Source organism: Arvicola amphibius, chromosome 11 (genome assembly GCF_903992535.2).
Source record: "Arvicola amphibius chromosome 11, mArvAmp1.2, whole genome shotgun sequence".
In the NCBI taxonomy this organism is placed as follows: Eukaryota; Metazoa; Chordata; class Mammalia; order Rodentia; family Cricetidae; genus Arvicola; species Arvicola amphibius.
Window position 1 is genome coordinate 40943857 of NC_052057.2, and position 12254 is coordinate 40956110.

General features: G+C 44.9%; 1 protein-coding gene across 1 annotated transcript in view; it reads left to right on the forward strand.

Moving 5' to 3' along the window:
* Positions 1-416: 416 nt before the first annotated feature.
* Pik3ca (phosphatidylinositol-4,5-bisphosphate 3-kinase catalytic subunit alpha) overlaps positions 417-12254 on the forward strand; it is a 75669-nt gene continuing 63831 nt past the window's right edge. Inside the window, 1 exon segment of the mRNA XM_038347532.1 lies at positions 417-521. The gene's annotated coding sequence lies outside the window, so the exon portion shown is untranslated.

Genomic DNA, 12254 nt, shown 5'->3' on the forward strand with positions numbered 1-12254 from the left:
TCACTGTTTCCGAACTTGCCCATCGCCGGGCCTCTTCTTTCCCCCCACTTCCGGTCTCTGTAGATGTATTTCCGGGGCGTTGCAAGTTCGGCCCCTCCTCAGCTCTCAGCCTCCTCTGCCCCAGGAGGGGGGAGCGAGGGGGTGGGGAAGAGTTCGTTGTTTGTTTACACGATGTGAGCGGAAAGAGAGACCAATAAAGTTTATTCTGGAAACAAAAGGAAAAAGAGCCCGGGCGCCGGCGAGCGGAGCCGGGGGTGGGGGCGTGCGGCGGGGCCGGCGCCGAGCGGAGCGAGCAGCCGAGCGAGCGGCAGTTCCGGTGCCGCGGCGGCCGAGGCTGGGGCTGGGGCGGCCGGCGAGGCAGCGCTCGGGCCCGGCCGGGCCGCTCCGCAGCGGCGGGGGAGAGGGCCCGGGAGGCGGGCGCCGCGCCGCCCGCAGTCCTCTCCCTCGGCGCCGCCGCCGCCGCCGCCCGCGGGGCCGGGACCCGATGCGGCGGGAGCCGCGCAGCCTGGAGGAGCCGGAGCGTGAGTAGATGGCGGGGAGGGCGGACTCCGGGCGGGCGGGCTCCCGGCCCTTTTCGTCGTAGCCGGCCGCCGCCCGGTCCTCCTCCTTGGCGCGGTGGCGGGGCGGCCGGGAAGGGCACGCAAGGGCCGCACGCCCCGGGCTCGGGTGTCGCCTAGCCGCGCCGCCCGCACTCCTGCCGGGCCTTTCCTCCCGGATCGGGGTGTCGGCTCGCGGGCGCGCCTCTTCTCTGTACCTCCCCTGCGCTCTGGGGACCGGACGGCCTCGGCCGCCGCTCCCGGACGGTGTCAGTCCCCGCCGTACGTGGGTAGATACGGAGGACGAGCCGAGGGCTTGTGCAGTCTGCGTCTGTGGGGAACCGAGTCGACTGCAGCCCGAAGCTCGTGCCTCCACTGCGCCTTTGTGCACACGCGGGGCGTGGGCTCCCAGGACCCTGGGGAAACCGGCTTGGGAGGAGCCCAGGTAGCTCAGGTCTGGTCGTTGCCACTGCAACTTTAGAACCACTTTGGACCAATATCGGAGGCTAGCCTCTCTTCGTATTTGTTGACATCGTGTGAAGTGGAATCTGTACGTTTGATGGTGCGTTGGATAAAAAGTCCTGGGACAAAAAAATAAAAGATACTGTGTTGCTGAATTAATTTGGATAAATCAAACACGATGTGTTGATTAGTGAGCTCCCTTTGCAATGGCGGTTCAAGAATTTGTTAACGTGTCTCTATTCGAGTTGTAAGGTATTTTTGTTTTACACTAAAGCGTTGGGTTCTGGTTGACAGCGTAGATCACGGTCTAAAGATCACGTGTTGTGGAAATTTTTAATTATCAGATTAAGTGTTCTGCAGTGTCACCAGTCGAAATTATCTGAAGGGTACGGTTGGTGTTGATGTGTGACTTTTTTTGAGTTTGGGGTTTTTTTTGTTGATTTTAGTTTTTCATGTCGTGTTTTGGGACTTTTTAAAGGAGGCAATAACAAATATGTGAGCATCCATACCTTTTTTTTTTTTAATTGTACCTTTTTCAAAATAGCACTTTCCCACTTTTAAAAAAAATCACAGAGCGAGTGATTGAAACAAATGGTAGCACATCAGAATAGTAATCACCAGGAGGGAAATAAAGTAACAAATGTTGCCGTTTTATTGATAACCGAGCATAAAGCAAGCCTGTCCAAGTGGAAGGAGTTAACAATGAACACGCAAATAAATGTAAAACCCTGACTTTATCTAAGGTTTTAAAAATTTTAGGCAAATTGGATGTAGTATTAAAGAAGTGTCATTAGATAGCTAAGTGAAGCCCTGAATTTGTGAGTGTATTCTCAGGAGGGCGCTTTCTGTGGAAGACTGGTAACAGCACCTGCGGGCCCTAGAGGCCTAGCTTCCTTCCTGCCATAAGGTCCTCTATCCCCAGTCAGTACTGCCTTCTAAAACCGTCTAAATTTAGAAAGAGAATACTCATACACAGTAGGCGATGATAACTTTTTAAAGGCAGCTTACTGTTTCCTTCACCGAACGGAGATTTTAGACAGTTGCAGTCATGTACAGAGCATTTGCCCTGTTGGTCTGTTTATTTGAAGAGAGCGAACTTAATCCTATTTGATCTCTTTAGCAGCTTGAGTGGCATTAAAAGGATCAGTTCTCTCTATTTTACTGTTCTGTATCTCGAATTCCAAAGTGGGGAAATCTTTAAATGAAGTGTTTATGAAGCATCATGAAAGATTTCCCTTGCACAAAAATACTTATGAGCCAACTTCAGAAATCTCAGAGTATCATTCCTAGCTCATCCTGTAAGGTGTAGTTAAGTAGGTTTTTAGGAGGTCTGGTTTCTCTTAAGTTATTTTACCTGTCCTATTTAGGCCGAGCAACATCAGTCTCCCTAGGAAATGATACTCTAATCTGAGGCCAAACAGGTGGCAAAAGACACAGATTCATTGACAAAACAACCATTTTCTGACTTCTTTCACTCAGACTAGACTCTATTCTTCTCCAGGTCATTGCTCATTTAATAGAACTGGGAAACAAGGCCCAAAGAGGTTTAATTAAGATTATCTTTTATTTTTAAAATTTGCAATAGTAAATGTGTTAAGCATGTTTGCTTGCAGGTTTTTGTTTGCTTGGTTTTGGTTTATTTGTTTAGGGGAAGGCTTGCGGTTACCACCACTGTTACTGAGCTGGGGTCTTGCTGTGCAGTTTATGCCCTGCACCGAGGTGGATCATCAGAACCCACTCCCTTGCCTGCTCCTTTAAAGCTGGCAACAATGTTTTTCAGTCCTGGTGGCACAATCTAGGAAGCATTTAAAGTTGTGTTAGATTCTGTTGTGCTTTGTCTGACATGGAGCCAGACCTTTTTTTGTTTAGTTTGTTTTAAAGTTTACAAAATCTAATGGACAGGCTTGTGAAGCCCTGTCTCTCGGGGCCTGTCTGACTTGGTCCTTGTTTCTCACATAGTGCAAGCTTTCTGACCTTTGCCTGCTCTCCTCTGTAAATGCTGCTCGTACTTCCTGCAACACTAGTACTCTCAGTTTTGCTTCCCTGACTCGCTGGTTCCTCTAATCTTTCACATTGCCCCCTTTGAAAAGTGCAGTCTGGGTTAGGTGTCCCTGCTTCCTGTTCCCATGGCATCGTGTCCCCCCACGGTAACCAAATTTCCTCACTGCATTGTCATCTGTTTGTCTGTGTCCTCCACCAGGATGTGAATTCCAGGAGGACTGGGACTTGATCTGTCACATACACAGTTGTGCCTTTTAGCCAAGTTAAGTTACATGTTATAGGCAATTGACTGAACAAGCACTTTGCTAATGCTCCCTTACAGTGTGTGATAATTCATAAGTACCAATTAGGTTTTTACTCCTGCCAAATACATTTAACTTTTTTCCCCACTAAAAGGATGCATCCTTGAAACTATTGCTCACATGGATTTCATTTGGAGATATTTGAGATGTTACAAATTACATTAAGTGGCACTCCATTCCAAAAGACACATGCACCCCAGCAGCATACAGACCATTACTAGACCCGGTGGACTAGATACCTGGAGATACTCCTTTCCCCCTAAATGCTGTGTTTCTGTGGAAGTCCTGAGCTTTTCAGCCTTGGTCTTCCTGTCTCAGAAAGACTGTTGCATGTTCTGTGTGGTACTCAGTGATTAGCCTTAAAATTTAGAGCAGCAAAGGTAGCCTTGAAGTCTGATGCGTTCAGAACCTACGCTCCGGGGGTGCTTGCTGCTTTGCACAGATGTCCTAATCTGTGTAATGGGGTTGTGACTACTCAGTTCGAGAGAGCTGAATTCAGCTCAGATCCAGGAGTGTTCTTGACTGACGTAGTCCAAAGTGTTCATTTCCATTAGAGAGGAAGGGTCTCCTCTAATGAGGTGAAGCCGTTTCCCACTTTTCAGCTGCTGGTGCTGCAGGTGTTAGGGACTAGGCTCCCAAACCGTTGTGACGTTTGGTTTTCTTTTTTTAAGAATCCTCTTCAGTTTCCAGGCACCCAGACTTTGGTCAGGTTGAATGGAAAGCACTGTGCCTAGATAACAAGTGCCAGGTACTAGTGCGGGTGTGAAGGGTGGCCCTCCAGGCTCCCAGGTACTAGTGCGGGTGTGAAGGGTGGCCCTCCAGGCTCCCAGGTACTAGTGCGGGTGTGAAGGGTGGCCCTCCAGGCTCCCAGGTACTAGTGCGGGTGTGAAGGGTGGCCCTCCAGGCTCCCAGGTACTAGTGCGGGTGTGAAGGGTGGCCCTCCAGGCTCCCAGATACTAGTGCGGGTGTGAAGGGTGGCCCTCCAGGCTCCCAGGTACTAGTGCGGGTGTGAAGGGTGGCCCTCCAGGCTCCCAGGTACTAGTGCGGGTGTGAAGGGTGGACCTCCAGGGTCCCAAATGTTCACAGAAAGGGAGCAAATTAAAATTAACAATGACTTTAAAAGGAAAGCCTTAACGACTTTGGTGAAATCTCTTTATAAATCCTTAACGTTTGGGGACTATTATTAAGTAATTTCTAAGTTATAAAGAAAACACAGGAAAATGATCTCAGGGCTAATTCTAGAAGCAAGGCACTAAGCATGTTCCCATTGTACAGACAGGAAGTAGTGGAGAAAGCCCACTGAAGTTGAAAAATAAGAGTGATGCTTAGGAGAAACTGAGCATTTGATAGAACAGATAAATACAAGACAACACGGTAGTGAAGTCTGAGGCTCTACCATGAAGCCTAGGATCACTGTCTTCATGAAGGCTCTGTGTTAGGTAGACGTACTGTTACTCGAGGTTGGCCCTGGTTAAGGAACCATGGGGTATTTGCTCCTCCTCTGCACCTCTTCATTTCGGGAGCTGATCTTAGAATGCTGCAGTGTTGAGGTTTTAAGTTGGCGATGAAAGAGATGGCGTATAGCAAAGCTGCCTTCCCTCTAAGGAAGCAGTTTCTGCTTGTTCTAGAGTGTTGACCTTGGGCTGGAGGGATGCCTCAGCAGTTGAGAGCCTGTACTGCTCCTACAGAGGAGTTCAGTTCCCAGCAACCCTGGAACTCCAGCTCAGGCCAGATCCTCTGTGGGCTCCAGGCCTTGAGTGCACATACACACTTGTAATTTGGATTTTTTTTTAAGAGCTCTGATCCCAGTGCCTGACCCCTCACTGATGCCCTGGGTCTTTGGGGACACACCTTTGGACTCTGCCTGCTTCAGTACAGTATGAGCTGCATTGTGTTGCCTGCTGAACAATTAATGTATTAAGGAGAAAATTTAAGTGTTTCCCCAAACTCTGGCATAAAACCATTTAGGAAATAATATACATATGATAATTATTTTAAATTTATATCTAATACAAGAATGTGTTTTCTATTTGGCATGGAAATAAAGTACTTGGTTTTGGTAGTTAGTACAACAGTTTGTCCAAATTATACTCATTTATAAGCAGTTAATTTCCAGTATCTTTTAGCATATAATTGGATTTATAACAGAGAAGTCTTTCTGTCAAAATCCACATTGCCATCTGAAATAAAGTGTTTTGTCTTAGTTACACCTATTTATTTCACCGATTGCTTAAAGCTTGCTGTGTAGTTCACAGTAACCTGGTACTCAGTATGTAGACCCAGGACATCCTTCAGCTTGCTTTGATCCTCATGTCTCAGCTTCCATAGTGCTGGGATTATAGGCATAAGCTGCCGCACTAGGCTTAAATACGTTAGTCTTTAAATCTCTTAAGAACTAAGGGACTGCACACAGGAGGTACATTTCAGGTTCTTACTGTTTGTTTAATAGAAGCTGGAGAAGTCAGTGTGTTTGGTGAAAGTTTGTACCATGGTAGACTCATCGTGTTGTGATGCTGACTATTTGAGGGTGCTCGTAAGACTGCCAGAATTGTTTTATCACGTAGCTTGGAAACATTAGGTGGTAATGCCAGCACTGTGTAGACGGAGGGGAAACAGTGTGTGCATTCATTCATTCTAGGTTCCTGACACAGAAGCTAGTGGACCTCTGAGTTCAAGGCCAACCTGGTCTGTGTAATGAGTTCCGTTCCATGGTAGCCTGGGCTACATATTGATACTCCATCCAAAAAAAAAAAAAACAAAAAAACAGTGATTTTTAAATTTAGACTCATTAGGAAATCAGGATACTTTTCTTTATATTTCTATTAATTAGTAGCTATACACTTGAAAAAGTAACTTAAGAAGAAACTGCCAGTCTTAGTACTATGAAGTACTAAGAAACACTTTTGGGCTGGAGAGATGGCAGTGGTTAAGAGAGCTTCCTGCTGCCTTCTGGGGGAACCCTACTTTGCTTACTAGCATCCATGGCACGAGGCTCACGATACCTCTGACTGCGGTTCCAGGAGATCCGGTGCCCCGGCCTCTGAAAGCATTGTATTCATGTGCCCATTCCCACATGCAGACATGCATGTACAGTTTTAGAAAGGGACACTTTATAAGTTGTTGATGAATTTCATATTTCTATTCCTGTCTTGGGAAATTTTTAGCAAGGATTGATAGTGCAGGGAGACGGGAACACTGGGTCGGATTGCCAAGTGCTGGAGCTCTGCATTCAGCTCTGAGCTTAGCTACGTGCCCTTAGATCGTGGCCTTTAAGAGTGCTTATTCCTTACCTGGAAAATGTCTGGAGTTTTCTGCAATTCACAGACGTTTCTCATTTCAGGCTGAATAAAGCCACCCTCTGGAGGGACTATAGTCCTCAGTTCCTTTATTTTCAGAAATAAAAAAAAAGTATGTTTGTAAGTTTGTACATATTGGAAAGCTTTTGTGTGAAATTCTGTGGCTTCCACTGCGGGGAGAACCTCCCTCCTCCATCCGTGACTTTGGGATTCAAGCTCGTGGCAGGTGTGGTCATTTCACTCACTGGCATTGAGAGTAGGTCACCGGTGTATGCCAGCGGCCACCACAGGAGGCCAGCACACCAGTCACAGCACCCTTAATAGCCACTGAGCATCATCTCACTGTTAAAGACTTCTAGGAAAATATGTTCCCTAGCACCCAGGCGGTGCACAGAAAGCTTTCCTAGGCCTGTCCCCAGTTGTGCTGACAAGTACATGGAAAGATGGCACCAGCCACTGCTCTCTGCCGGGCGTGTTGAGCTGCTGTTGGCCTCTCTGTAAACACCAAGGTCACTTTCTACCCGGTGGTATTGTTGGTCAGTGACCCTCTCAGGTAGTGGGTATCTAGGCTTGTTTTGCGTGTGTACTTGTTTTTCAGCATGCTAAGCCGATTTCTGTGGCTTATTTTTCTTTGAGAGCTCTTGCTTTCCTGGTGATTTTCATGATGGACTTGCTGCAGGTCTAGACTTGAAGGACTGTTGCATTTCTCAATGCACACACTGGCTTTAGCCTGAGACTGAAGTATTCTTTTTTTCCCATAGGAAACCTGTTAGCAGCTTCAAAATTTTGGTTTTTTTTAAATTTGTTTTTTACCAAATTTGCCACTGTTCTGAGAATCCAGGTTTATGAAGCACAGCATCAAATATAAGGTACATCAATGGGAAAAATATTGAAATCAGTCATCACTTAAGTAGTCTTACCTGAAATGAAATTGTTTTACAACAGCGGGGGAGGAAGGGTCGCATCAGTAGTGTGTCCTCGTGAATTTTCCTGAAAGTTTAACAGCTCTTGTGGTTGGCAGGTGATGCTCTCAGAGGCAGTGTCTAAAGCATATGTGAAAGGGGTATTTTGTACTGCTTTTCCTGACTATATGCTAGCTGTTCAAGTTGAACATGACTTTTTCAAAGCAGTATCTGGTTTACCCAGATAAGCGGGAATGGTAGGAAGAAGCAAAGCAACTGTTTTTCCATGGAGTGACCAGCTTTCAGTTCCTTAGTAGTGTTACAAGACTCCCAGGTCTACCAAATTGTTTAATTAAAGTTTGAAAATTTATTATTGTGATTATGTGTGTAGATATGCATGCTAGGATACACGTGGGGTCAGAAGACAACTGGATGGAGTTGGTTCTCTTTCTCTACCTTTGTATGGGTCCCAGAGATTAAAATCAGGTTGCAGGTTTGCATGGCAGATGCCTTTGTCCACTGAGCCGTCTTACCACCTGTCCATATAATTCTAAATAAAGTTCATATACTGCTTCTAAAGCACTGTTAGATGTACTCTGTGGTCATCTTTATTGAGGAGAGCATACCAAATACACAGGTTAGTGTACTCCTGCAGATAAAGTTTTCTCAGTAAAGATTAAGGTGAGTAATCTGGCAACACTGAGGAACATGGAAGTCAGGACAGCCTTATTTAAGAAGATAGCCAGTGTGTTGGACTGCCTGGTTAGGAGCATATACTCTAAAACCAGAGCTGAGACACGGGGGAAATAATTTAGTCTCTCTCGGTTACATATTGTCTTAGTGATACATGTTTTCTCATTTGAAAAAGAAGGTGGTCATGACTGCCAGTATCATAACAAAGCAGGAAAGCATTTAGGAGCGCCCAGTACACACTGGGTGTTCACTAACAGCCCCTGGGCACCTTGAGAGTAAGGACTACATTTTGGAGCTGTGACGTTGTGCAGTGGGACATTCTATTCTGAGAATGTTGTGTGGGGTCCTGGCTCTGGGTAGCTAGTGAATGCTGCCATCTAACAGGCTTAGAGTTCTTACTGCTTAATTTCTTCCCATTAAAACGGTAACATTTCAACATTTGAGAAGAGTGGAAAGTGAGTGGACAGCAAGTATCAAGGAAAATGGGCTTGGGTTCTCTCATCTTGGTCTCAGCTTCCTGAGCCAGGACGTCTCTGACTGTCCCTAGACTCTCAGCAACCCCAGTAACACCTTGAGTAGCTCTCTGTTGAAATGTGGGTGTACCTTTCCCGTCTTCATGTACTAAAGGTCGTAGTCATGTCCTGTGGGCACATGTGACAGGCCTGTATGCGGTCCTCACTGGATTAGGGTCTTTATTAAATACTGGGTCTTGCAAATGGAGGGTTTTGACTAGACATCATGTAAACTTAATGACTCCATTATGTGAAAATAAGGAAGGCAGCCATGTGGTTTATATCCATGTGTCTAATATCTTTTTCCCTTTAATCTCTGAAGCAGCTGTGTCACGGATTTATGTCACGTCATCTCGCCGGGTTTAGTGCTGTTGTGGGTGCTCAGATTTAAGTTCTAGAAAACAGATGTTTCTGTTTTCTTATCTCACTTTGAGCAGTGTGGGCCTTACTGCTCTTGATGAGATGCACAGCCAGTCACTATTCAGGGTATGATCTCGTAGTGGCATAGCTCTTATAAACCAGGAAAATGTATGGGCTTTAGAATTGTTTATTAAATACTTAGTTATTTTGGGGAGGGGTAGGGAGCTCGTGCCATCTGTCATACAAATGGAGGTCAGAGGACAACTTGCAGCAATCGTTTCTCCTCTTCACCATGTGGGTGCCAGGGATCACACTCATGTTGTCTGGCTTGGTGGCATTATCTTTATCCACTAAGCCATCTGCTAACCCAAATCTACATGTTTTTAAAAATTGAATATGTTGTTACTATTTTACATCAGTAATTTGTCATAATTGCTGAATTTTTTATTGTCACTTAATTTAAAGACTAATGTTATTGATACGTGTTTGGATGTTGCTTTTACTGTTTTTAAAACCGTAGAATTCAGAGATTGCTGTACATGTGCAGACAGTGTGACTGGGGACTGCCCCAGCACTGGCTCAAAGCTTGTTTCCTTCTGTGCTATTAGGACTAATCTAGGAATTGACATTACTATCTTGGACTAGTATAGTGATATGCTTTTGTAGTTGCAGCATCTGGGAGTCTGAGACAGGAAGATCAGGAGTTCAAGGCCATCACTGTATATATGTTTACATAGACTGATTTTTTTTTAGCTGAAATGCTGTGAGGGAAAATTAATTTCCTCAGTTTTCTAAATGTAGAGAGAGTGCGGGAGTGAATGTGTGAGTGAGTGTTCATGTGTGGGTATATACATGTACATGTATAGAGGCTGTGAATCAGTGTCACGTGGTTTCATCAGCCATTCTCTAGCTCTTTCTTTTTGTGATGGTCCAGCTATGTAGCCCTGGCTAGCTTGGGATTCTCAGGGATCTGCCTGTGCCTCATGAGTGCTATGCTTATAGACATGAGCCAGCATATGTGGCTCCACCTTATTTTTTTGAGATAAAATCTCTGATTGGGCCTAGAGCTCACAGATTTGGCTAGACTAAACAGGCTCCTGAACCCCAGGGTTCCTTCTCTCCATCTTCCCAATGCTGGGCTTGCTAGTGTGTGTCACCGTTCTGATGGCTTTTTAAATGTGGGTTTTGGGGATCAAACTCAGGTCCTTGTGCATGCACAGCAAGCGCTTCACCTAAGCCATCTCCCCAGACCCTCCCTGAGTAATTCTGAATTCCTTCAAATATGAACTTTAATATTATGAATGTCAGGAATGAACATAGGGTAGAGTCACTACACATTATTTCCCTCAGGCTTCACAGTAGCACTTCATACACGTGTGAACTGCAATTCCACACGCAGTCAGCACACTGGAGTCTCATCACGTTTAGTTCTCAGGCAAATGTGAAATGGTGATGAAATGATAATTTAAATATGGCAATCACATCCATTGTTGAGCTTTGCTTTAAAGTGGACGTAAGATTGCACTGTGAATTTGCTGCCCCTATGGTTTGTGTCAGTAACTAAGTATGAAAATCTCATGGTATTGAGTGTGACTTTATTACTCATGTTACTTGCCTCTAGTATTGTCTTGATTAATCCTATGATCTTGGAAGAGGAACTGCCACTTAGGTTGGTTGAATAGTTTTATTTGTTCCCAGGTAGCTTGCTGATGTGGCTATAGCAATCTGTGCATGTGCACACATGGTTACTCAAACATACAGGTATATCCTAATTAAGTATAAAACCTAGTTACTACAAAAGTCATTAGCACTGTACTTTTTTTGTGGCTGATTTAAGAGATTGTTCAAGGGTAAAAAGCCCTGTTTGAATAAAAGTGTGAGACAAATATGAGCCACTGTGTCTTGGGAACACAGATTTAGGTTGTGTAGAATGATGTATTCTGCTATGGAGATGGCAATGTGAGCTTTTATAGCCACAAAACAAAAGGCAGCCATAAATAAAAATATTTACGAAATACAGTGGTGAGGAGGAAAATGGTGAGCAGCCGCCACCTCCTTCTCCCACACCCACACACTAAGTTGGTTTCTGGAATCTTTAGCACCTCTGGAAATGCCTCTCTCAATCAGTAGCCATTTGTTGTGTGACAAAACTTTTGGGGGGAACACAACACATATATCTACTTGCCCAGATTGAGTTTCAATGACAGACTAAAGTATGGATACCTCCAAAGTCAAACTTGGTGAACAAATGAGTTTTATTGGAGTTACTTACAGGAATACAGGTGAGGGGCTACTTACAGGAGCAAGAATGACTCAAAGACAGCTGCATCACCAAGGCCTACCCAGCACAGGTGACAGCTCACAAAAACTGGGAACCTAGGGCACACTATATATCTTGCAGGCTGCTCAGTGGATTGGAGAGTGTCCTTTCCAAGTAATTGAGGATTAAATCTCTTCCAGGCAGCTGATCTGAACTCACTCTTCACAGCTCAGCTTTTATTGTTTACTCTGAGAGGGTGAATCTGGTCAGTTTCAGGGACTTCCTGGGGCTATTTTGAGTGGTTTTCCATTTTGTTTAAGGAGCTTCCCTGTGAGGTGGAATGTTTAAGTCTTGGAGGAAACTGTTACACAACGCCATTCAGTAAGGTGTTCTTAGGTTTGTCTGGTGTCATTCAGTTAACAAGTAACATAGTATTCTGGTTGTATTCTAGAAATGTAACAGGTCCCATTTTTCTGCATTAAAAACAAACATACACTGACCCCATTAAGAGTCTTCCTTGGCCAGGTAGCAGAGCCCTGGCCAGCTACAAAACCAGCACATGGAGGCAAAGATACACTTCCTTTCCCAACTCTGATGGATGATAATTGGTTGCTTACATGAAGAGCATTAGTAAGTATCACATGAGGAAGGGAGAGTGAGGTATAGACCTTTCGGATTGTTTACTTTGTCTTGTTTCTAGTCTTTCTAGTCCTCTAAACAGAGGCTGGCAGATTCTCACTTTGTGATTTATAAAATATGTTCTGCCCTGTATGGTTAAAACCATTTCATTTAGCAAATCCACAGTCTTAGAAAAGAATAGAGAGGTGAGAAGCAGAGTGATAGTTGAGTGGTCACAAGACAAGATGTTATAACTGTAATTCTTGAAGTCAAGGAGTAAAGATTTTTCAAAAGTGCTTTCACAGTTTAGCC